Consider the following 25,253-nt stretch of genomic DNA (forward strand, 5'->3'; position numbering starts at 1 on the left):
TATATATTTTTTTTTGCGAGCATGTTTTCAAGGAATGCTCGTTAGAAAATTCTAAAACATTATCAGAGATATTCTTGATTTCCGAAATTATTGTGCCGAAATTATTGCCCAATGCAAGAATAAGCAGCTCAAGATATTTGCACTAGAAAGTCTAGAATTCTATTTGAACTTCGGGTTAGTTAAATTTTCATACTCAGAAAGGTATACATCATTAAATTTATCTGGCATTTTAATTTATTTTAGTCATGTACTTCTTCGAAATGACTCATATTGAAGCCGCATATGGACATTTCTCATTAAGGAAGCAGCTCTTCTAGCTTTTTTGCTATAAAATTTATTTACAATCTAAAGAATATCTTTTCATTGTTTTAAGTCCCTATAAAGTCAGGAAATTATGAGCGTCGAACGAAAGACGAGCAGGGACGGAAATTTTAAGCTTTCTCGTTTTTCTCAAAATATGCTATTTTACGCGCTGTCGAATATAACTCAAAAAGTAATCAAGATATCAACTTAAAATTTTACAGAGATATTCTTTAACATATTGGCTTTTGCATGTACCTCAAATAATATAATAAATTATAATGGAAAAATTGTGTCTGGTTGATTTCAGTTGATTACAAGAGGCTGTACATTCTACGGCGCAAATTACAAGGGCCATGTTTCAGCAGCAGTAGCGCCGCCATTTTGTTTTTTTATTTTTAAAGAAAAATTTGTATATTTACTTAAGTATGAATATTAATATGTAGTTTACTTTAAGATAGTAAATACTCTCAGCTTTTCGAAAAAATGGATTGAAAAACTCGTTGTCTGGAGGAATTGTCCTTAACAAAAACAAAAAAAAATAATAAAATAATAAAAAAACTATTTGTTTATATTTACTTACTTTTTCTACTACTTCAATTCACATAAAAGACTTATAAAAAAATGTTCCCACTTTAGCCTTTGCAATAATCATATTTCTTATATTTTCATTAAACAATTATGCTACTGGAAAGTAAAAAAAAAATATTTTAAGAAATCAATTCATACATTTTTTGTGGTCCTTATATACTTCTACGTGGAACTCACTTGACTCAATAGACTGACTGGCTGAATCCACAAAATTTGGTAAAATTTTTTGTGGCTGCAAGTCACTGCACATCCAAATCAAATCACAAAAATAGTCTCTAGCTTAGAATCTCTAATTTAGTGATTTTAGACTGGCATAAACTACTGAAAACTAGCATTAGCGCAACCAATCCAACCTTAACTCGATTATGAGTATGTGTCGACAATGACGTCGGCTGACCATCGAAATAGTGGAATTAAACTGTGTTTTAGTTTTTTCTGAGCTGAGTCGTTAATTCATTTATTAACAATTATTTCGAGCCCTACCCTGTTAATTATTAACTAATTTAATATAATATTAATTATTTATTACAGGGTTAGGTAGATTGACTCGCCCTCTGTATTTTAGAAAATGAAAATCATGTTGGCGGTTGCAATAAATAAAAATCAAATAAAATCGAATAAGGCGAAATTATTACTCGTGCTAATTATGCAAATTAATTTTCAATCGACTAATACTCATAGTTACGAGCGTTTTATGTAATTGTAAGATTTGCTTAGGAGTAGTTTAAGTATGCAATTTTTCAAATTACTGGCCCATATAAATAATTTATGGATTGCACTACGTAACACTAAAAAACTATCTTAGACGATTCATATTGATTCATAATGAAGCTGATAAATAGGGTACGAATTTCTATATAAATGCATGGTAAACTTGCTTACCATACGACATTAGAAAAATTCATTTATTAAAAAATAATTCAACAATATTTAATTCCTACGATAACAATACTTTCACTTAGATGATAAGCGAAATGAGAGTGCTAAAACACGTGCGCGAAAATTATACAGCCAAGATACCTATAAATATGACTAGGTGATTATGGACGATCAAACATACGTCAAAGCAGGCCTTAAGCATATTCAGGACGCTAAGTTCTATACTGCAACGAAGGTGCACATGGTACAATAGCATATGTGCTGAAAAGTCCTGAGCCTAACGAAAAAAGCACGTTTTTCTTTCTTAGCTTTATTCTTCTCCGTCACTTCCATCAAGAACGACGCAACTATTCTAGCCGCTCTAATATTTCATTACCAATTATTGAACGATTTATCGTTTGCCTCAAAATAGGCCTCAGTTCGAGCGATAACCTCTTGGTTCGACCGAAATTTCTCACCGGCTAGCAATTTTTTATGTCTGCGAACAGCCAGTGGATGTGGCAGCAACTCGAAGTTTTTGGTTGACTTGTTTTGACTGACTTGTGACACGGTGCGTAGTCTTGATGAAACAACTTTGTTTTCTTTGCCATATGAGGACGTGCGATACCAGCTCTATATAACTGCCTTCCTTAGTTGAAGTTTTTGTCCTCTGTTGCTTTTCTGGTTGATTTTATGTTGGAGCGCGCCTCTTTCGCCGCATCGCTTAGTGAATGTTCGGCTTGTTTCACGCGCTTGGCATCCGATTCCATGCAGTAATTGTAAGATTGAATTCCAATTTCCATTTTTAAAGCCTTCATAATATGTAAAATGTTTTTCATACCGTCGTTGAAGATGCACATTGCAATGTTAACAGCAACATCCAATATATTTTTGCCGCTTGATTTTTCTTTTGGAGCCATCATCCCCACAGTGTCTTCATTGCTGTTTTGTGTGTAGCCTCCCAAACACCGATTTAATAATTCATCCCGGCTCATATATAGGCTTTACAGCTTTAAAAACTTCTGCTGACATCAGTGGTTTATGACGAAACGAAGACAAAGTACCCGCGGCTTTAGCTTTCTTCCAATCACACCACGCTTCGGAGCATTTATTATGCTGCGGCTTTTTGTCGGTTGAAATTTTATGAAACAAAGTAGCCCATATATCATTTTTCATATTTTGCAACGAGGATTTCGGCGTATGGCAAGGCTATAATAAATGGTTAATTTGTCAATGAACTTAGCCGTCAATTTTCCTTTGCCTCCTAAACCGTTCACCCCTTTTTTTAAATTCCGTAAACGTGTTCCCATACTTTTTTGTACGTGGTCTATACATTATTTTTTTTTACTTCGAAATTCCTATAGGGTTTACTGTCAATGACGCCTTTGAAAGTTTTGCTATCTCCATCACCTACATATGTAGTTCACGTATTTGGTGCAAGCTTCATAGTGAGAAAACATCTCTACTACACTGTCCACTTCCTTTTTACCGGATGAGCCTAAGTGATTTGCCTGGCATTCATCACCGTGTGAAGAATACCACTGTTCATATTCAGCTGTTCCCTCTTTTTTCGACCAATACTCGCACTGCTCACAATATTTAGATGTTACCAGCACATCAACTATCTTGCCAGTGATCCAACCGTTGAGTGACGTAACTCCAAAAAGAGACAAAAATCCTCTTTTTCTCCATGACCCTTCTCCAGACACAGTGATGCCTTGTGATTCACCTTTTTCAGCACTGAGTTTTTTTTTCGTCTTCAGCAAAAATAGGCCGCGGTAATTCCTTGATTGCGCAAAATTTGAGATTAATTTCGTAAGCATTGCCAATATATGAACTGTTCGGAATCTGAACTTCACGGCAGTTTTTACAAGAAATCACTAGTTTGAAGCCTAAACCCCGTGAACTTCTCTCGTGAAAGGTTATGTCCGACCAGCATGTTTTACAACAGACGTACTGAGAAATAGCAGAGAAAACTAACAAAAAAAGTTTAAATTCGCTAGCCGAACTGATAATTAACATCAAAATTATCATCGTCTATTTTTAATTTTTTTGCAGAGGCACTAAGTCATTGTACGAGTATATCATCACCTTCCATTTCAAATCGGTTCGGCGGCCGTTTCGACGCTTGCTTTCGATGCAGCGTTGGATAATTTGATTTCGTGCCTTTTCTACCACTGTATACTTTCTTTCCACTCATATTTATGGATACTTTTACTATAATGTTTTCACATTAAACAGTTCAGCGATCCAAAACAATTTCTTGAAAAACAAATATAATTTTTTCATAAACAAAACGTGATAAACAAAACACGATGGGCAAAACAAAACTCTTGTTGACATTTTACGACATCTAGTGGTATATTAGAAACGAGAAAAATCGATCGGTAAGCAGGTACACTTATCTTCTGAGCAGGCGCGAATTTAATGCATATAGTAATTTTAGGGACAACTGATGCGCTGCAGTAAAGGCGCGAAATTTGAAAGAATAAAAATTTTTTTCGATTTAATTCTGCTTGCATTATATTCTAGAAGCTCTAGAGTAACAATTTCAATAAAAAAAATTGATTTCTTCGAAATTCTACAGTGGCCTAACCCCTTAGTCTGTCATAACTGGCTTCTGGTCTATCGGAGAACAAGCCGCCAAAATGGGCATCCCTCACAACACATACTGTCATAGTTGTAAGCAACCGGAGAAAAAAGAAACAATCTTCCATTTTCTCTGTGAATGCCCTGCCCTATGGAAGGACAGAATGTTAATCCTGGGCAAACCGCTGTTCGAGAGTCTCGAGCAACTGTCTGGCTTAGAAGTCAACAACCTAATAAGGTTCCTAAACCGCACAGACTGGATATAGTCCTGCTGTAAATAACTGTTAAACAATTTGGTAACGAGGATGTGGCAACAAAATGATGCGGAAGCGCTAGTTGTATTCTGGATGAATCACCGCTCTAACCAACCAACCAACCCCTTAAATTAGTAAAATCATAAACGAATGTGAGCTGTGTAAACATTCTAAACATACCCAACAGGTTGCTATTCAAAACTACACCGTTAGTTTACGAAGTTCGAGAAAAATGTATTGTTCAGTTTTGGAAATGGAATAATGAAAATTATTTATCTGGTATAGATTTATTTTCTCAGACTTGCTATGGTTAACGAAAAAAGCCTTACTTAAAATTTTTAATTACATGGGTCCTCCCAAAACTATAAGAATTGACCACGATCAAGGCCATCGAACACTTGGAGACTATTATTTCATACAGAAAAGAGCGCCATGAATTTAACCTGGAGTGAAGCTAAGAAACTGGCGTAGAACATATCTGAATGGAAGGAGTTTGTGCTAACCCTTTGTTCCTCTCTGGAACCTTCGAAAATAATAATAATAGTAAAGATCAAGGCATATGGTAAATAATGTAAATATCAAAAAATGGTGTAATTTATTAAGCATAGCAGTGGAAGTAACAACTGGTAAAGCTTTTATTGAAGACATTGAGCGTTTGCATAAAATTCTAAAACGAAATGATCGAAAACCTTAGAACACCATTTCTTGTTGCATACTTTCCAGTTTTTGTTACATATTAATATATAAACGCATATTTTTGAGTTTATAGGGCACAAAAATCCGCACCTGCTTTCGCCTGGACGAAAGTGTCACTCGTGTGTGTTACCAGACGTGATCTATTGTATTTTTTATAAAGGGTGGTTAAGTTTCAAGGGCCGGTGTTGATTTTGAATAAAATACAATTTTTTTCAGAAACTTTTACAATTTCTCTCCCGGTATGGGTCAATTACGCATGGAGCAAAATATTGGCCAACTGGCCGCCGCGACCTCAGCGGCACACCTCCATCCGATGGTCCAAATTTTCGATGACGCTGAGGCACAGTTGAGGTTCTATGCCGTTATTGTGCCGAATTATCTCATTCTTTAGCTCTTGAACTGTTGCTGGCTTATTGACGTACACCTTTTCTTTCAAATAATTCTGAAGAAAGAACTCCAACGGTGTCAAATCACATGATCTTGGCGGCTAATTGACATCGATGCGACGTGAGACCATCAAATTTTTCGCGCAAAAGAGCCATTGCTTCGTTACCGTCCACATCCATATCTCCCAATTCGGGCCATAAAAGGTTCGTTATCATCTCACGATAGCGAACACTATTCACAGTAACTGCCTGACCGGCCTCACTTTGGAAAAAATACGGCTTAATGATGCCGCCGGCCCATAAACCGCACCAGACAGTCACTCTTTGTGGGTGCATTGGTTTTTCGGCAATCACTCTTGGATTATCATTCGCCCAAATGCGGCAATTCTGCTTATTGACGAATCCACTGAGGTGAAAATGTGCCTCATCACTGAAGATAAAGTGCGCGATATGCATTTTGATTTGAACTCCCGTTTTCATAATAAGCCTGAATAACTTGCACGCGTTGCTCGATTGTGTATCTTTTCATAGTTGAATTAAATTGAATTAATTTGGAATTGAAAAATGTCAAATGAAATGCAAAAAAAAGCTTGAGGTTTAGGTGTGGTTCATATTCAACATCGGCCCTTAAAATTTAATCACCCTTTATTTGCATTTAATTTACGCCAAAATCGAACAGAAACGCCACTTTCTAACTTAATCGAATAGTGGCGCTTAGCTTATTTTGATCATGAAGTAAGAAATCAGTAATCCGTGAATCGTTGGCCTATGGGAAAAATTTAAAAATACCGTTCCGAATGCCAAATCTTTTTTCACTTTTCTAACTATTAGCGCTTCCATAATTTTGTGTCAAAATTTAAAATTTGACTGAAAGAATTTGACAAGAGAAACTAAGAACATGGAACAACCGATTTTTGTGTTTTTACATATTTCAAAATGCAAATGCTTTCATAATTGTGTGCCAAAATAGCATGTAAAACAAAAGAAAGTTGAAAGAGTCATAGAACTTTGACTCAAAGATGTGAGCCAGGGCAATCGGGAACATGGAGCTAGTGAGGCTTAGGCTCATTTGACCTATGTTTTTTAGTGCTGATTTTTGTCTTTTACACATATTTAAAAAGATTAACACTTCCGTAATTTTGTGTCAAAATTTCAATCCTAGCAAAGTAAAATAGAGAACTTTGACTGCAAGTATTAGTAAAGCCAACTTTGCACTAGTGAGGCTTTTTTGCTTAGTTGGCTGATTTTTGTTTTCAATAATAATGATAATAATGATATTTGTGGTTATAATAATGATATTTGTGGTTACATACAGGGTTTGATTGAAAAGTAATGAACTATCCCGCGCGGAGTGTCTGCCAAGCGACCAACCGAATCCGCTGGTGGCGAAAATGCAGCAATCGTTGGAGCAACGTTACTCGATCAAATTTTGCGTAAAGCTAAACAAAACGAGTACCGAAACCATTGCGCTACTCAAAGAGGCTTACGGGGACCAATCTCTGTCCAGTGCCCAGGTAAAACGGTGGCACAAGTCGTTCAAGGAAGGCCGGAAGGACGTCGAAGATGAACAGCGATCTGGAAGGCCTTCGAGGACGCAAACAGACGAAGATGGGAACAAGGAGTTTATACATCCAGCACTGTAAACGCGGCATTTTACAAAGAAGTGCTCCTTCGGCTGAAAAATCGTGTCGCCCGGGTTCGGCCTGACCTCGTCAACAATTGGCCTCTTCATCACGAGAATGCACCGGCGCACACCGCCTTCCTCTGCACCTCTGCATTGGCCAAGATGGGGGTTCCAGTGCTTCCCCACCCTCCCTACAGCCCAGACCTGTTCCCTCCGGACTTCTTCTTGTTCCCGCGCCTGAAAATAAAGCTGAAGAGGAGGCGTTTCGACTCCATCGAGGCGATCCAAAAAACTGTGACAGCCGAATTGAACGCGATTCCGGCGAATGAGTTTAAAAAATGCTTTCCGCAGTGGAAGGACCACTACCAGCAGTGTATTGACGCTTAAGGGTCCTGTTTTGAAGAATATTAGTTGTATAAGCCAAAAGGTTTAATAAAACTGCTTAAAAACAAATAAGGCTCATTACTTTTTAATCAAACCCTGTATTTGAAAAGTTTTGCGCTTCGGTTATTTTTTGCAAGAATTTGAAGTTAATCATATGAAATATGAAGTAGTTATAGGGCTTTGGTTGAAAGAATTTACATAGTAAGCGCAACTTGCAACTAGTGGCACTTTAAGCCCATTTCAATCATGATTTTTGTAAACCGTGTTTTTTTGGCATTTTTCTATAGTGCAATACTTTGTTAACTCGTCTCGTGTCATGACCAAGCTAAGCTTAACATTTTGTGTTTCTTTCGCGTTCTCTTTCAAAAAATATTTTGTTCACTTATGATGTGCATTTAATTGCTGCTCACAGAGAAAAAGTTAAAAAAAAAGCGTGACAAATCACCGAAAGTTAAAGTACTCATATCTACATATTCGTATGTGTATGGATGCATAAAGACGCCGAGGTAAAAAGTTATTTTTAGTTATATTCACTTAAGCGTTCATGCATTTAATTAATCAAGTAAGACGAGTAGCACTTTAAATAGGTATTAAAAAGCATACACATAAACAAAAAAACAACAACACACAGCAAAATTATGATTTTTTAATTAGTGTCTTTACACTTGTACTTTCTGCCATGTTGAAAGGAAAATTTTATTCTGGTGTTAATAGTACAGTTGCTTGGCTAACCTTTTTACTGCCAGACACAAAAAAGCTGTGTAAATATTTTACTTTAATTTCAATTCGATCTATTATTAGAGGTGATACATTGAATATTGTGCTTATATACCTACAGTCTTATAAATAAATACAAATACATTTGATTTAACACTTCTACATGAAGTTATTTTCATGTGCATGTACATTCACCTTCAAATGTGAAAAATTAGAATACTTGAATAGTTTCAAGTAAAGTCTTCTGCGAATTTCTTTACTCCACATTGTGCCACTAGTAGGAATATTTGTTAGACGCATCAATAGAACCAAGATTTGGTTGTGTATGCACTTGTAAGCAATAGCGCGTTTGTTCTGAATTTATGTATTAAACAGTGGCACAAAATGAAACCAGAAACGTCGAAAATTAAAAGTGAGAACAAAATTTTCTTAAAACGGTATTCTGGTGAGTTGTTTGAAGTGAGAGTTTTGATATACTTGTACATTTTTGTTTTGGTTTAGGCCCACTGACGCGCTGCATACAAGAAATTTGACATCTGTATTTAAGCTCTAATTTGTTGAACTTTCAGAATGTATTTTAGTTATAGAGATGAAAATTTTTTGCAAAAACTGCAGCCGGTAGGTAGCCTGGCATCGATGGAAAAGAAAAAAATCTATTAATTCTGGAGATACTAAGGAGAAAAGACGGATATATATGAGTAGTATTGAAAGCAATAGCAAATCAGTGAACGCAGTTTTAGGCCACTCCTGAAAATAATGAAATCATGGAAATCACAGTAGAGTACTCATTCTATTCCACTGCCAAAGATCCGAATATTATTAAAAAAAATAAAATAAAATTGTATGAATCGGATAATCTTTATTTTGATAATTTCATCGCCGAAGAGAGAAGATCGTCGAAGAAATGCTGAGAAGTTTTTACTTCAACTAGTACATCAAAAAAATATCTATGAAATCGTCAGCATTAACTCTGTAGTGGTATCACAATTTACCGAAATTTACCCGTGTACACAAGAACGAAGACTAATAAAATCGACTCCAGCTAAATTTTGTACAAAATGCCACAGCTTTTAGCTTTACTTCACCTTAGCCAGCTTTTTTAAATCTCTTAAATACAATCGTTTGATGTTCAGCATTTTTTATTATTTTATCTTAACTGTAGACGCAGGTCCACACGCATATTAAATAGTCTGTAAGAATTAAATAAATAAGTAAACGAATCAAATGTAGTTTGTCAAGTAATTCTTAATATCTAATAATACATACGAATCAGGCTTACTGAAGGCTTTTGAAAACCTATTATCTGTATCGTAAAAGTTCAAAAACTCACAGAAGTTTAGGTTTGTGCATTAGAGGGTTAAAATAATCACGAAAAGTAGGGCTGAAATTTCTTTTATTTTTATTAGATGTTGCTTGTAAATTTTTAAATCTAGTATCGGAAGTGCACAGATCGAAATTTCGGGCAAAAAATACCAACTGATAAAAAAAGCTGTATCTTATAGCGGTCGGCCCTAGGTCTGCATAGCGTGATTAGAGATATTTGCGAATTCCGAGCTGTTGGTAACCGGACGGGTCACAGGTTGTAGGTGAAGAAAGACCTTTAGACATTAAGATTAGTTGCGAATAACCAACAAGCAGTTCCATACAGCGATCAGCGGTTATGAAGGGAGAGTCTCAGCTAAGGTTTTGGATTGCACCGAGTTCCTTATAAGTGCTGAGTGCCTATGATTCTCCTAGCAACATGGCGAGCCTTTTGGTGCCATTCAATAACCAGTCTTGTTAATTCTCCACTGAGTCGGTAGGCTCATGTCGTAGGTACGGTAGTGCAGGAGCTCCTAGTAAGCCAACAATAGCGTCCATTCACTTCCAGGAGTTTATTACCAATATGTGTTTAGTCATTAAAGCACGATAGTTTCTACTAAGCTCCCGCTTTGTGATTACCATATAACCATCGCGGGTAATCTGTAAACTTGGATAGGAATTATTTGAATCTGAATGAAAACTTTATGATGGTAAAGTCTCCAAGGTGTAATCGCGTATCGAGAAATCCTCCTAATTCGGCATCTTGTACACCTAATTTAGTGGTGCACAATTCAGGGAATCAACACCAGTTAATATATATCAACACCAGTTAATATATAGAAGAGACCTCCAAAAACATCAAAGGCTATAATTTCAAATAAATGATGATGATATTTCCATCACTCAAAGTCATATTCAAACGTTCATATAGCTATTAAATGAGACTTTTTTTCAATTTCAAATGTTTCTTAACAAAAAATGGTTACAAATTTAATCTTCAAAATAATAGCCATCGCTAGCGACACATTTTTTTCATGGCTCAGGCAATTTGTGGATGCCGCGCCAAAAAAATTGGCCGTCTTTGGCCGCAAACCAATCATCGAGCCATATTTTTGCTTCATCGTGAGAATTGAAGCGCTGCTCGGAAAGTGAGTGGCCCATCGATGCAACCAAATGATAACCGGAAGACGCCAAGTCTGGTGAGTAAGCCGCATGCACCAGCGATTCCCAATCGACCGTCCAGCGGTTCCCAATCGTACGTCTCCACCAACTCCCGGGTTGCTCTTGTTCGATGTGGCGGTGTATTGTCATCAGGCATATTCTGGGTGTATAGCGCTGTTCAAATCGACCAATTGTCGTTAGTAGCGTTCACCGTCGAGTGCTTCACCTGCTTTTAATAGCTCGTACCAAACGTACGCATTGCCTTGCGGCCGAAGCGATTTGGTTTGGCCGTTGTTTTTGGCTTGTGGCCGGGAGGACCATATGATCGTTTACGCTTGGGATTGGAGAGATACACCCGATTTTTATCACACGTAACTATTCGATGCAAAAAAGACTTCCTTTTGAACCGGAAGAGCAGCATTTCACAAGTGGTTTTTCGATATCCGCAAATCGTAGTTTGAAGGCACGAAATTCGACATTTTCAAATGGATTGTCGTATGAAACGTAACAAACAATGAACTGAATATTGTTGACAGATGACAGGCGAAAAAAACAAGACATTTGGGAAGGTTTAAAAACACTCCTAGCGACATCTATGGACCAATAGCTGAAAGTCTCATTTCATAGGTATATATAAATTCTGCAGAACACTTTATCTTTAGAGACTATAAAGGAAGACCTGGGTTATAACAACAGAATCATATCATTATTTTATGCTGCTGAGAAAATTCGGTTAACAGAAAGAAAAGGGCTATATTCGCCACCTCTATGCTCGATTAATAAAGTTATCGAGTAAGATTCGGCGCCAGCGAGTATGGCTCTAGCTCATTAGACTGGTATAGCGCACCGTCTTACCAACACATGTAATTTAGAGCAGCTTTCTTCCTGCATTGCCAACACTTCTTCATTTGTACCAGTTGTTTCGTGCATTCCCCACTTGCTAACTCTTGGCGAAAAGAAGCGGCCATATGGTAATTGCACGCATTGGCTGTTGCGGCGACTAAAATGTTATAAGATTTTAATGCTTAGCATTTTTCTTTTTGCTAACTCTCTACACACTGTGGCATTCTACAGGGCCCACCATCTATCGTTACGGATTTGAACTAGGTATTATTTGAAGAATGGTAACACTCAGCTGTCATCTGATTTGACAGAAAATTAGTTTTATTGTTCCGCTAAACGAAAATGGTTGTGTATACGCTCAAAGGACCGACCACCCAATGCGTTTTCGCTTCACTTCATGGGCTTGGGATCGACTTGAAGAAGATGAAGAGTTTTACCGAAAATCATCTTTTCGGTTGAAGCTCATTTCCATCTCGGCGGATATGTTAACAAGCAAAATTGCCACATTTGGGGCTCAGAAAACCCGCACGCACTCGAAGAAAAGCCGATGCATTCACAACGAGTCACTGTTTGATGCGGATTTGGGTCGAGAGGCATCATTGGTCCATTTTTCTTCGAACGAATTTTTGTTCCGAGAAATTGAAGAGGAGGATATTGGTGGCATTTGGTTCCAACAAGATGGCGCTACTTGCCACACAGCGAATGCTACGATCAATCTTTTGCGCACTGTCTTCGAAGATCGCATTATCAGCCGAAATTCTGATATCGTTGGCCACCTCGGAGCTGCGATTTGACGCCGTTGGATTATTATCTTTGGGGTGCCGTCAAAGACCAGTGTTATGCCAACAAACCAGCAACAATTGATGCACTGAAGACCAACATACGCGATGTCATAGCTGAAATACAGCCGCATACAATCGAAAATGTGTTGAAAAATTGGACCGATCGTATGGGATGGTGCATGGCTAGCCGAGGCAGCCATATGAATGAAGTTGTATTCCATCATTAACCGGAAAGATTGTACTTCAAAATAAAAGAAACAGTTTGGAAAAATATTGAGTAGTTTCTTTTTTATAGCATTTTTAGTTCCGTAAAGTTATATGGCGGACCCTTTATAAGTATTTACATATGCCCGTATAAGTGAACAATATTTTCATTTGTAAAGTTATTTATTTAACATTGAGTTTGTGTATGAAAGTTTGCCAAAAATTACAAATTTGGACAAAATAAATGCAAACGTTTATTTAGTTTACGTTGATTAAATGCAATGAATTGCAAAAGCCGACACACAACAGTCGGTCTAATGGAAGCGTGACCGGCAAAATTCAAATTTTAAGTTTTGTTACAAAAATGTAAATGCGCTATAAGCTTTTGTGATAATTTTAGATAGTGTACGTTGTTTTTAGAAAATGAGTTCCGCGCATGAAAAACGATTTGAAGCAGTGCTCCTATGTATGCACCCTGTAGCTCTAAAAAGAAGACCCTATAGGTCTTTGAAGAAGTTGAAGACGTTCATACATAAATGGAATCAATGCTGTACCGATGTAAAAAACGTCTGATGAGGTCCAAAAAATATACCTCTCCAAAGCCAGATCAGAAGATCATTCATTTGCTTGTGACAAAGACGAACTTATTGGTAGGGGCAGCTAAAGCAATTTTATGGAAAAGTGGAATTAATGTGTCGAAAGAAACGATTCGAGAATGTCTACATACAGAAGACCTCAAATTCCGGAACACGTCGAAAAAAACCGTTGCTCCGATTATCATAAATTGAAAAAATACTCGCATGGACTAAGGCAAATTCAGAACGGAATTGGACAAACGTACCATTCCCGAGTGAATCTTCTTTCTTTTTTTGAGTGAATAGTTGTTCTGCTTAGTCGGCAACTTTAACGAATTGTTAAATATCCAGTTAAGGTGCATGTTGTTGTTGTTGTAGCAGCAATGCAAAGCCCTGTCGGTGTAATGTGTATCACCGGTCGTATTCGTCTAACTTATCTAAAGGTAGGCCCAGGAAACATGCTGTTTCGACAGGTTGGATCCATGGGGAGAGGGATGTTAGATGAGTAGGTTAAGTGGGGCATGTGAAAAGGTGGTTAGTGTCGTGCGGGGTGCCTTCACATGCAAGGCATATGTAGTTAAGGTTCATGTTCGTGGCTGCTTATCCGAAAAAGGATTTACCCATTTATTTGTGTTTACCGCCAAGTTGAATGCAAGTTTGAAGAATAAAATTTATCAAAAAGTATCATAACCATCAGCTGCGAAGATATTTGGAATAACTAGTCATCCTTGGAGCTTACAAGAGAATAAGATCTCAAGTATCGCAGCCGAAGTTATACGAGTAATAAGTAGAATGGAAGCAGGAAAGTGAAATTGAAGTTATGGATTGGTCGTCTGATGCTTCCATTAGACAGACTGTAGATACATACCTCATACATACATACATATGTATATCTAGATATATGTATGTATGCAAGTAAATGAAAAAATATACGGTTTTCTGTTTTATGTAAATAAACCCAATTAAAATAAATAAGTGAGAAGAGAATGAATTACAAAAAGAAAGACTCGTATTTGTTTTTCTGTAGGTGTTTGTACAATGGCTGGTAATATAATCAAATCACAACAAAACATAAATCAAATGCAAACAACGATTTAAAGCACAAAAATTAAGTTGAAAATTGCAGTGATTAAATAAAATTGCTCAATAGCTTGCAATCAGCTGAGGAAGCGCAATTCCTTTCCGTATAAATAGAGCAAAGAAAATGAGAGTGTAAAGGTGAATATAATACTAGATCACATACAAATATACAAACTTACATGTGTGACAAAACGCATGTGCTTACAAACATCTCCTTCAGCACTAAGCAAATAAAAGATAAGAATTGAAAAGGCAAAGAATAATGACAGACAATAATATTGATTATAATGACGTAAACGGAAATTTGTCACAACTTCAATGAGAGTGTCAGATTTTTGATTGTCATGCATACAATCGTACATCAATGGAAATGTCAACAAACCGCCAGGCATCAATACTCGCACATGTATGCACACATATACAAGTGTATGTACATATACGTATGTAATTTAATTCTTCACTTCTATAGACCTGCAACTGCTGTCTTTGTTACAAATACGTACAAAAATTAAGAAAAAAAAAAGCCCGGCAACATAAACACCTTCACGCCCGTAAATCAGTACTTGTCACTTCTGGCGTTGCCCAAGAGTGCAGCGCGGCGCTTAGGGGCGTGAAAGATGGCTGAGGCAAACGCTTTAGGCGCCATTGTTTTGACAGCCAGCCAATCGGCACAAAATGTAAATGATGCCGATGTTAAATATCATTTATTATTAATTAAATTGTATTATACGTTGTCACTTTGCTGCCGGTATTATGTTATTGTTATTATCATAGCTCCTACCGACCGTTGAATTCTTACATATATGTACATTTGTTAAGGTCTATAAATCGGTGTATTATCAGTAGTCGTTAATTTTTTTTGCATCAGCCATCTTTTCTTGAAAATAGGCAGATGAATTTTCTTATTGCATCGGGTGTTTTTTAGCAGCATGAGAATTATCAATATCGATAACTATAGTTGTCCAGCTGAGAATGGCAAGCTGTGTGGACATTTCGGTTCGGCAAGTCATCATGAATCTTTTAACGATAGATCAACGCTTCCAAATTGTGGAAATTTATAAATGGGAAAGTATACATCTCTTCGCGAAGTTCATGGAGCACTGGCGGCATCAACGGTCCTTATTTCTTTCGAAATGAGGAAGGAGCTGCATTACGGTTTTTGTTCCCCATCTATCGTACTTTGGCTTTACACAGCAATTGTAGGACCAATTCTAACATACGGTATACTAGTATGGTGGCCGGCTTTAGATAAGTTATATTCAAAAAATCCATGGTACATGTACAAAGAAATGGCCAGTCTTTGCATCTGCGGGGCCCTGAGGACCACACCCACAGAGGCACGAAAGATTATGCTTACCCTATTACCAATAGAGCAATTCCGCAAGCAAACAGCTTCCAAGGCCGCTCTCAGATTAAGAGAAATCGGTGTACTCAGAACAAACCAGAGAGGACACTCTTCAATTAAAGAAAAATTCCCCTGCATTTCTAGTACAACGGATTCCTCTAAGACTAAGGATATCAACTTAAATAAATCCTTCTTCACAATATTTCCTTCCAAAGAGGAATAGGATAACGAGCTTATTGTTAGAGAAAATGATATAAACATCTATACAGATGGCTCAAAACTAGACAAAAGAATAGGGGGAGAGGTTTACTCCGATAAACTCGGAGTTAAGCAATCATTTCGCCTACCTGATCATTGCAGTGTATTTCAGGCGGAAGCACTGCCATAAAAAAGAGACTTACGGTAATAAAAACGAGAGTATTATCCACAAATGAAGTCTTCATATCCTCGCACAGTCAAGCAGCAATAAAAGAGCTAGAATCTAAAACACACTGTCGTCAAAAACAGTCATAGAAAGTTTTAAAATACTACAAAGTACACCTTATTTGGGAGCCAGGCCACAGGAATATACCAGGTAACTGTAAGGCAGATGAACTTGCCCGAACCGGTACAACGCTCGACGTCCAAGTGGATAAGACGCTGATATCTATTAATATAGCCACTTGTAAACTACTTATAGATAGGGAAACCTTCAATAAAGTAAATACAAGTTGGGAAAGCCTCTCAACATGCGAACTAAGCCGACAGACATGACCGAAGTGGAACAGCGGGCGAACAAAAAGCTTGTTAAGATTTAACAGAGAAGCTGTAAGAAAAATGATAGGGGAATTAACTGGTCACTCATTGCCTAATAGGCAGCCACTCTAGAAGGTTAGGACTCCCGTACTTCGATTTCTGTAGAAGCTGTCGTAATACTGAAAAAGACGAAACAGTCAGATACCTTTTATGTGAGTGTGAAAGCTCAGCGACAAGAAGGCTTCGCCCTCTTGATATGGCATTTTTAACTGATGTTGCAGACCTAACGCATCTAAAACTAACGAAGCTTTGCTCGTTTATTAAAGCTACCGGATGGTTTGAAAACGAACCCATAGGGTAAGGATAAGTTCCAGTCGTATCACAATGGACCTATGAAAGGGACACTTGCAGTAATTACACCCGAAATCCAAAAATTCTTACATTGTGTTTAGTTCGGAACTACGTAATACTTAATTGAGAAAGATATACTTTGGCCTGAAAGACTCATACTTGGCTATTTATGTTAGCTGGTACAGTTAAATGTCTCAAAACGCAACCAAATTGCCCCAGCGGTGGATGTAGACAGCGAAAATGTGCATTTATTGGACCGATTTGAAGCACGCCAATTATTTAGGGTGATCGCATTTTATTGATTAATATATGTATTTCACATTCAAAATAGGATTATTTCACAATTTATATAAGGTGGAGCAAAATTAATCATCCAATTTGTTTTTGAATAACTTTCTTACTAAATAAAAACTTATTTTGAGTGATGGAAATCTTTATTTTGACCTGTACGCGCTTTATTGCTTGTCTGTTTTTATGTATATGCATATGTATGTATATATTTAAAAATTTAAAAAATTCTTCAATTAACAAATAAGTGCAGCGAAATCCATGTTCGTAAGCTGGTGCGACTTTCCATTGCAATATAACTGATTCGGCAATCTCATGCGAAGCTCTTCGACTGACCAACTGTGGAATGCATTTCCCCTCTCCCATCACGCTTTACTCTTAAGTACCTTTTCACTCTCACCCCGTGCACATTTTTAATTAAGACTTAATCAAACAAATTGGGAGCTGACAAAGTGTCGCGCAGGAGAACAAACTAATAAATATTTATTAACAAAAAAAACATACATATTTGTAAAATTCTCGTGAGCGATCTGAAGCCGTTATGCTCGTACGATTGGAAGTGTTACTTGTTAAGTCATAACTTCTCTTTTTCTTATTGTTGTTGTTACACTAGACACATTTCAACTGAATGTGAGTTATTGTGCCAGTATCAAGATCACTTCAATGGAATGGAGGGAAAAGAGGGAAAGCAAAGCAATTGACCGGCAAACAAGCAGGCAGACAGACAAACAGCAGCGAGTAGCCGACTCACGACAGCCAAACAAGCAGTTTGTTGGACATGCTGTGAGAAAACTGGAATTCAATATCTTCGCTGGTAATAAATTAATTTTCAACACCTCTTTTCACGTGCGATCAAGTAGCAAGATAAATTATTGACGACACATTTGCACAATGGAATGCGACTGACAATTGGTGTGATAAAAGCTTTATTTGCTCTATAGGGAAATATTGAGTTCCTGCATACTGTAGATCAAGAAATAGGAATAACAGATATTTGTTTTATGTTGGGCTTTTGATTTGAATTGGATATAAAAAAAGCTCCTTATAGTTATTATCATCTGTAGTCGCTGTTGGTGCTAGTCTGATTGTGATTTCGCTCCGAATTTATTGTATTTTGAGCAACATACGTAAAACATCAAGTGCGACAGCACAATGGGGAAGCTTACGTGTATGATATATGTATATTAAAATATAAATATATATATTTTTAGAAACTAACGATTTGACGTACCGCCACAGAAAGTGACTTATTCCGAAGGAGTAAAATTATTTAACTTAGGCGACCAAAGAAATAATATGCTCAAATATTGAGGTACTACGTTCGATCGCCAAAGGCTGATTCAAGTAATGCAATGCACTGCATGGCTTGATGCGCACCAGACGACGATAATACATCATTGTAACGACTGGTGTTGACTCACTGATCTAAAATGTGATTAATCAGTCTGTTTAAAAGTCAACATTTTGAGCAAAGTTATTTCTACTCTATATCTACTGTGTTCAAATATTATGGAGTGTTCCAATTCCACAAATTGCATCAAACTGTGAGTTTTGCGGTATGTAATGCAGTCTCGATGGTGCAGAGAAATTAGAGTAAATATTGTTCTCATTGTGCGAGAATGATAGAGACAAGATGGCGAGAGTGCGTGATTTCACATTGGTGTAGTTGCTTGAGAGAGACATGAAAATGACAACAAAAATGCAAGAAGATGAAGAAATTACACAAACAACACACGAATAAATTACACAAGTGCGATGTTACACACACTGCGGTCCTGTTAAATTCGCTGAGAGCCAAGTAGCGGTACCACCATTTTATTTATTCAAACACTAGTTGAGGGGTTAGACTTCTATAGCGGCGGAAAATTTTTAAGTGGGACAGTGAAATAAATCAAAATTATGAAAAAAGTTCTATGGTGCATGTGAATAAGATTTTTTATTTTTCGACTTTTATAAAATTTGCCCGTTTTAAAAAATGTAGGAGCAGCACCAATATTCAATATATGTATGTATTTAAACATTCTTTTCCACCTTAATCCTTTCTGTGTACAATTTTTAAAGCTTTTTATGCACACTACATACATTTTGCGCGAAATTTCCACTATTTGTTGAAGCTGCTTGGGTGTAAGACTTTATGTGACATTCTATCAGAGTACGGCTAGCTTAACAGATGTTCCTATCCAAAGCTCTAAGTGTTTTAAAAAGTCAACTTCCCTGAGAACTAGCCTAAAACAGTTTGATAGAACAAAAAAGTGTTTGCATAGTATGATGTTACTTAGTTTAGGACCTTTCTTGAGACTCCAAAAATTGCAGAAATTACGTACTAAATGTTTACATTTTTCTAGAAACGAAAAAACTATTGTTAGGCTTCTTAGCTGGGTATATTGTTGATTATTACAAAGCCTCTATCACTATAAACTGGCCATCTTAGCAAAGGATGCCACTATATGTCATATACCCATGGTCCAAATAATAAATACACGAAATTTTAACAAGTTTTCTTTTTTTTTTTTAATTTCTGTAAATTAAAAATATTTTCAGGATACGAGTAACTTTATTAACCCATTAACCCTTTAACGGCTTTGTATATCCTATTTACTAAAATAATCACAAGTTAGTCAAATTCGGGTGTAATAAAGGGTGTTTTTTTTAGAGGCTAGGTTTTCAAGATGAAATAAAACGTATATAATTTAATGTTATGGCCAAGAATTTAGCTTTATTATAAAGATAAGGGTTTGCCATTATGTTTTAAAAATGATTTCGGGCAAGTGGCCGCCGCGGCTGGCTCGAATAAATTCCAGCCGAGAGGCCCAATTTTCGACCACTTTTTGCAGCAATTGGGGCCGTATGTCAGCAATAACGCGCCGAATATTCTCTTCCAAGACGTCAATCGTCTCGGGCTTATCTGCGTAGACAAGCGACTTCACATAGCCCCACAAGAAATAGTCCAGCGGTGTTATATCGCACGATCTTGGAGGCCACGCCACAGGTCCACGGCGCGAGATAATGCGCTCACCACAAGTTTCCTTCAATAAATCGATTGTTGCGTTGGCTGTATGGCATGTAGCGCCGTCTTGTTGGAACCAAAGGTCGTCCACATCAACATCGTCCAATTCAGGCACGAAAAAGTCATTAATCATAGCTCTATAGCGCTCTCCATTGACTGTAACATTATGGCCGGCTTCATTTTTAAAGAAATATGGACCAATGATTCCCTCTGCCCATAGAGCACACCAAACAGTGACTTTTTGAGGATGTAACGGCGTCTCAGCAATGGCTTGTGGATTATGTTCACTCCAAATGCGACAATTTTGCTTATTGACATACCCATTCAACCAAAAGTGAGCTTCATCGCTGAACAAAATTTTCTTGTGAAAATCGGGATCGGTGGCCATCTCGTTTTGGGCCCATTCACCGAACGTGCGACGCGCTTGATGGTCGTTCGGCTTCAATTCTTGCACGAGTTGGATTTTGTAAGCCCGCAAACCAAGATCCTTCCGCAAAATCTTCCATAAAGTGGATGGGCACATCTCCAATTGGTTAATCGAATTAGTGACTCTGATGGACGATTATGTCGACCTAATATTGGACGCAGCACGCTGTACCATCCACCTCGGTTTACATTTTTGTAAAAGATTCTAGGACCTCGGAAAATTAGTATAAGTACATACAAGGTGAAGTCCAAAATAAACAAGACTTTCGTAATAAACATTTTTTTTGATGGCGCCATCTTATTAACGAGTTATGAGTTTCGAACAAAGAGCTAATATCAAATTTTGTTTTAAAATCGGTAAAATGTTTGCCGAAATATAATATTTGAATTGATGAAAAAAGTTTATGGGGATGACTTTTTTTTCTCGTGCCATAGTTCATGAGTGGTTTACGGATTTCAGAGATGGTTGTGAAGACATGTGGTAAATGTCAATGAACATACGGGCCGCCAAAAGTCAGTAATCACCGAAAACTCCATCGAAATTGTTCGTAAATTTATCAAAAATTAACCGAAATTATCGTTGAAGTTCATGGAATCGGAGTTTAATATCTCCAAAACATTGATTTATCGCTGATCATTTGGGCTTACGAAAGGTCTGTTCACGTTTCATTCCGCACAAGTTAACTGAGGACCAAAAATTGCTCTGAATTCAACATTCGAAAGACCTATTAAAAGGGACAGAAAAGACAAGAACTTCCTTCACAACATTTAACTGGTGATGAAGCGTGGAGTTTTCAGCATAAACCTGAAACTAAGCGTCAAAGTTCCGAATGGAAGGCCCCAGACGAGGCACTACCCTAAAAATCAAGTTTAGAGAATTCAAAAATCAAGGCGATGCTCATTTGTTTTTACGATTCCAAAGGAATCGTCCACAAGGACTTCGTGCCAAAGGGCAAAACCGTCACTGCAATTTTCTATTTTGGTCTTTTGAAGTGTTTGTTTCATCGCATTCATCGAATTCATCCTAAGTACCGCGAGGGAGGAAGTTGGCGCTTATTGCATGATAATGCACCATTTCATCGAACCACTCTTGTGACTAGAAATCGCATTTTAACCATCAACCACTCACCGTATTCGCCTGATATGGTTCTTTGTAACTTTTACCTATTCGGAAAATGGAATCTGGCCATGAAAGGAAAACGTTTTGCGTCCGTAGAAGACATCCAAAAGGCTTGACCTGAAATCATGAATGACATTCCGGTTAATGACTTGAAACACTCTTTCGAAAAGCTCTTAGATCGCGCAAAATAGTGTATCGAGGCCGGAGGAGACCATTTTGAATAAACAAGCTCGATGTTATCAGAACAAATCTCCTGTCGTTCGTATTTTAGCTCAGTCTTATTTATTTTGTGACTTCACCTTGTAGATGGTATCTAGCTGCTAGTACCTTAGTTTAAGTTTATTGTTGTAATTATAAATATATAATAATAATAATAAACTGATAAAAATAATAGTAATAATATAGGGTGCTTTTTTTAGCTGCATGAACACTTTCCGTATCGATAACTATGGTTGGGTAGCAGAGAATGGCAAGAAGTGTTGACTTTTTTATTCAATGAAATTGACAACTAACGAGAGAAAAACACTTCCAAATTGTGGAAGTTTACTTTGAAAAAACTTAGCACTTCGCGGAGTTCATAGAGCGGTGGCACCATCGGTCCTTATTTCGTTTGAAATGGGGAAGGAGCTGCCGCTTTGATGAATGGCGAGCGCTATCGTGCCATGATGACTGAATTTTCGTTTCTAAAAACATCAAATTATGTATCAAAAATGAAGTAAAATAAAATAATTCTTAATTTGAAATTAATATTTATGTACATATTTGGTTTAGAATATCAAAAAAGCCGCTCCACAGCTGAGTAACTCAATCAAAAACTTATTTTACTGCTTGCTACTCCACTTGGGTCACCTTTGCGCAAAACATGGAACGGTTAATTGCATCTGTTACACTATGTATGCTTCGGCTAACGAACGACTGGCTCATTTGTATTCTCTGCAGCTCACCTATGGGCCGTTGGTGAAGCTAGAACCTTGTAGATAACATAAGGGCAGAGTTTAGAATTAAATTAGCTTGAATATTACCAGATTTACCGGTTTTTCAGTCAAAATCGGTGTTATTCTGGAACCTCTAAAATGACTGTCAACCTCAGAAATTAGGTTCTCAGTCGATTCTGGAGTTAACCGGTATAGTTTTTGGAACTTCTCCGCAGCCAACTGGAAAGGATTGCCAACATCCCGGAGCAAACGTCGATCAACTGTTTGAGGGTTCACATTATCCGCTCTCCACGCGATAAGTCATAAGCTAAATACTCAAAGGACTCATTCCCGTGTTTGCTAATGGAATTTAAAAAAATCAAATTAAACTTCTAATTCTTGTTTTCTCGTTTATTTTAACCACAACAAAATTGTTGTCGTTTAGTTTGCGATAATCGACATCTTAACTAAACAGCTAATTTTGTCTTATCGATTTCGTTATGAAATGGGTAACTGAAAAGCAAAATCGTTTAAATTGTCGTTAAGGAATCGCATTACAGCTATACGCTGTTATCCTTATAGTCATAGCAACAAATACAGTTTTAACTCAAGGCGAATTTAGTATAGGTGGCGCCTTCCCAAAACGGTTGCTTTATTTTTCACGATTTTGACAAGTCTGACGTCAGTTTTTTTTCCAGTACAAAACAAACAAAAGGAAGTGGAATCACATGTTTGTGAAAATTCAGCGAATGGATTGGTAATATAGTGATTTGTGAGGTGTAAACTAATAAAACGAAGTGTCGCGTGTTGAAAATGTGTAAAACCTCCAAATGCAGTTTGTTTTCGTTTTTATACGGAACACGTCGTGGCAATATTTCTGTTTTGTATTATCATTTAAAGTTCTGAAGATTTAAAAAAATCATCTATATATTATATAATCTATATATATAAAATTCAAATTATGTATGTATCTATAGATCGACTTGCGTCCTAAACGCATAAACCGATCATAACCAAATTTGAAACACGAACTGGATACCGGGATGGTCATGGGCTAAAAAATATTTTGATATATATAGGGGGCGTGGCACCTCCCATACAAATGGAATTTTTAACAGTCCGTATTTCTGGAAGTATTTACGTTAGACTACTGAAATTTGGTAAAGGGTTATATGACATTAATCCTTACCACATCTAGAAAAACTGCGTATAACGAAAAAGGGGGCGTGGCACCTCCCATACAACTGGAATTTTTTATAGTCCATATCTCTGGAAGTATTTAGGCTAGACCAATGAAATTTGGGAAGGGGTTATATGAGGTTAATCCTTAACACCTCCAAAAAAACTGAGAAAAACGAAAAAGGGGGCTTGGCACCTCCCATATAAATGCAATTTTTCATTGTCCATATCTCCGTAAGTATTTGAGCTAGACAACTGAAATTTGGTAAGAGATTATATAAGGTTAATACCTAACACCTGCATGAAAACTGGTGATAGCTAGAAATGGGGCGTGACACCTCCTATACAAATGGGATTTTTCATACTGCACATCACTGGACGCATTTATGGTAGGATACCAAAAATTGGTAAAAAGTTTAATGAAGTTAGTATTTAGTACTTCTAGAAAAAATGTGAGCTTAGAGGAAAATGGGGGTTAGACCATTTGATATAGAAACGAATTTATATTATCAACGATAGAGGTATTTCTGAAAGAAATTTCAGCGTGATATGTCACATAGTTTGTTTTCTGTGCTACTGTAAACAAGTCAAGCTCGAGTGTGTTCTTCGAATTTAACGATGGAAATTCAAAGAATTTGTTTGAAATTTTGTTATTCCAACAAAATTTCGGCTTCAGACGCCTTAAAAATGTTGCAGACAACCGTGCACGTATTTTCCAGTGGTACAAATCGTTCAAAGAGGGCCGTACATCGGTTGAAAACTTGACTCATGAACGTCGTCCAGCAACATCAGTAAACGACGAAAACATCGGAAAAGTAAAGGAAATTGTGCTTGAAAATCGCCGTGTGACCGAAAGAAAGATAACGCGGAATATTATTTAGACGTTTTAAAGCGTTTGCGCGAGAACATTCGTCTTAAAAGGAAGGAATTGTGGGGCAACAAGTCATGGTTCTTGCATCACGATAATGCACCCGCTCATACATCACATCTTGTTCGCGATTATTTGAACAAAAATAATGTTAATATCGTTCCGCAAGCACCGTATTCGCCTGATATGGCTCCATGTGACTTTTTCCTGTTTCCCAAGCTCAAGTTGCCGCTCCGTGGAAAACATTTTGAGACAATTGAAGTCATAAAAGAGAATTCGAAGAACACACTCGAGCTTGACTTGTTTACAGTAGCACAGAAAACAAACTATGTGACATATCACGCTGAAATTTGCCATGTAAGCTTATAACAGTCCTACCAAAAAACAAAAAATTTATTTTTGCCATATGTCATCCGCGGACCGTTTTATTGATACCGTCTCGTTCATATTTGAGTAGAAGGTATAACATAAAATGTCGTTTTTTCTATCGTTCTAAATAATACCTAAACTGACTTAAAAAAGTTAAAGTTGTTTTATTTACATTGCATACTTTTTGATAGAAATGTGGGGTGAAACCCACGGGTATAAGCTAGTTACTTATAAAATTGTTTAACCCAGTGTCAGACAAGGAAACCCACAGACCCAGACCTAAGAACACACATTTGATGTTTTGA

Source organism: Anastrepha obliqua, chromosome 2 (genome assembly GCF_027943255.1).
Source record: "Anastrepha obliqua isolate idAnaObli1 chromosome 2, idAnaObli1_1.0, whole genome shotgun sequence".
Taxonomy (NCBI): domain Eukaryota; kingdom Metazoa; phylum Arthropoda; class Insecta; order Diptera; family Tephritidae; genus Anastrepha; species Anastrepha obliqua.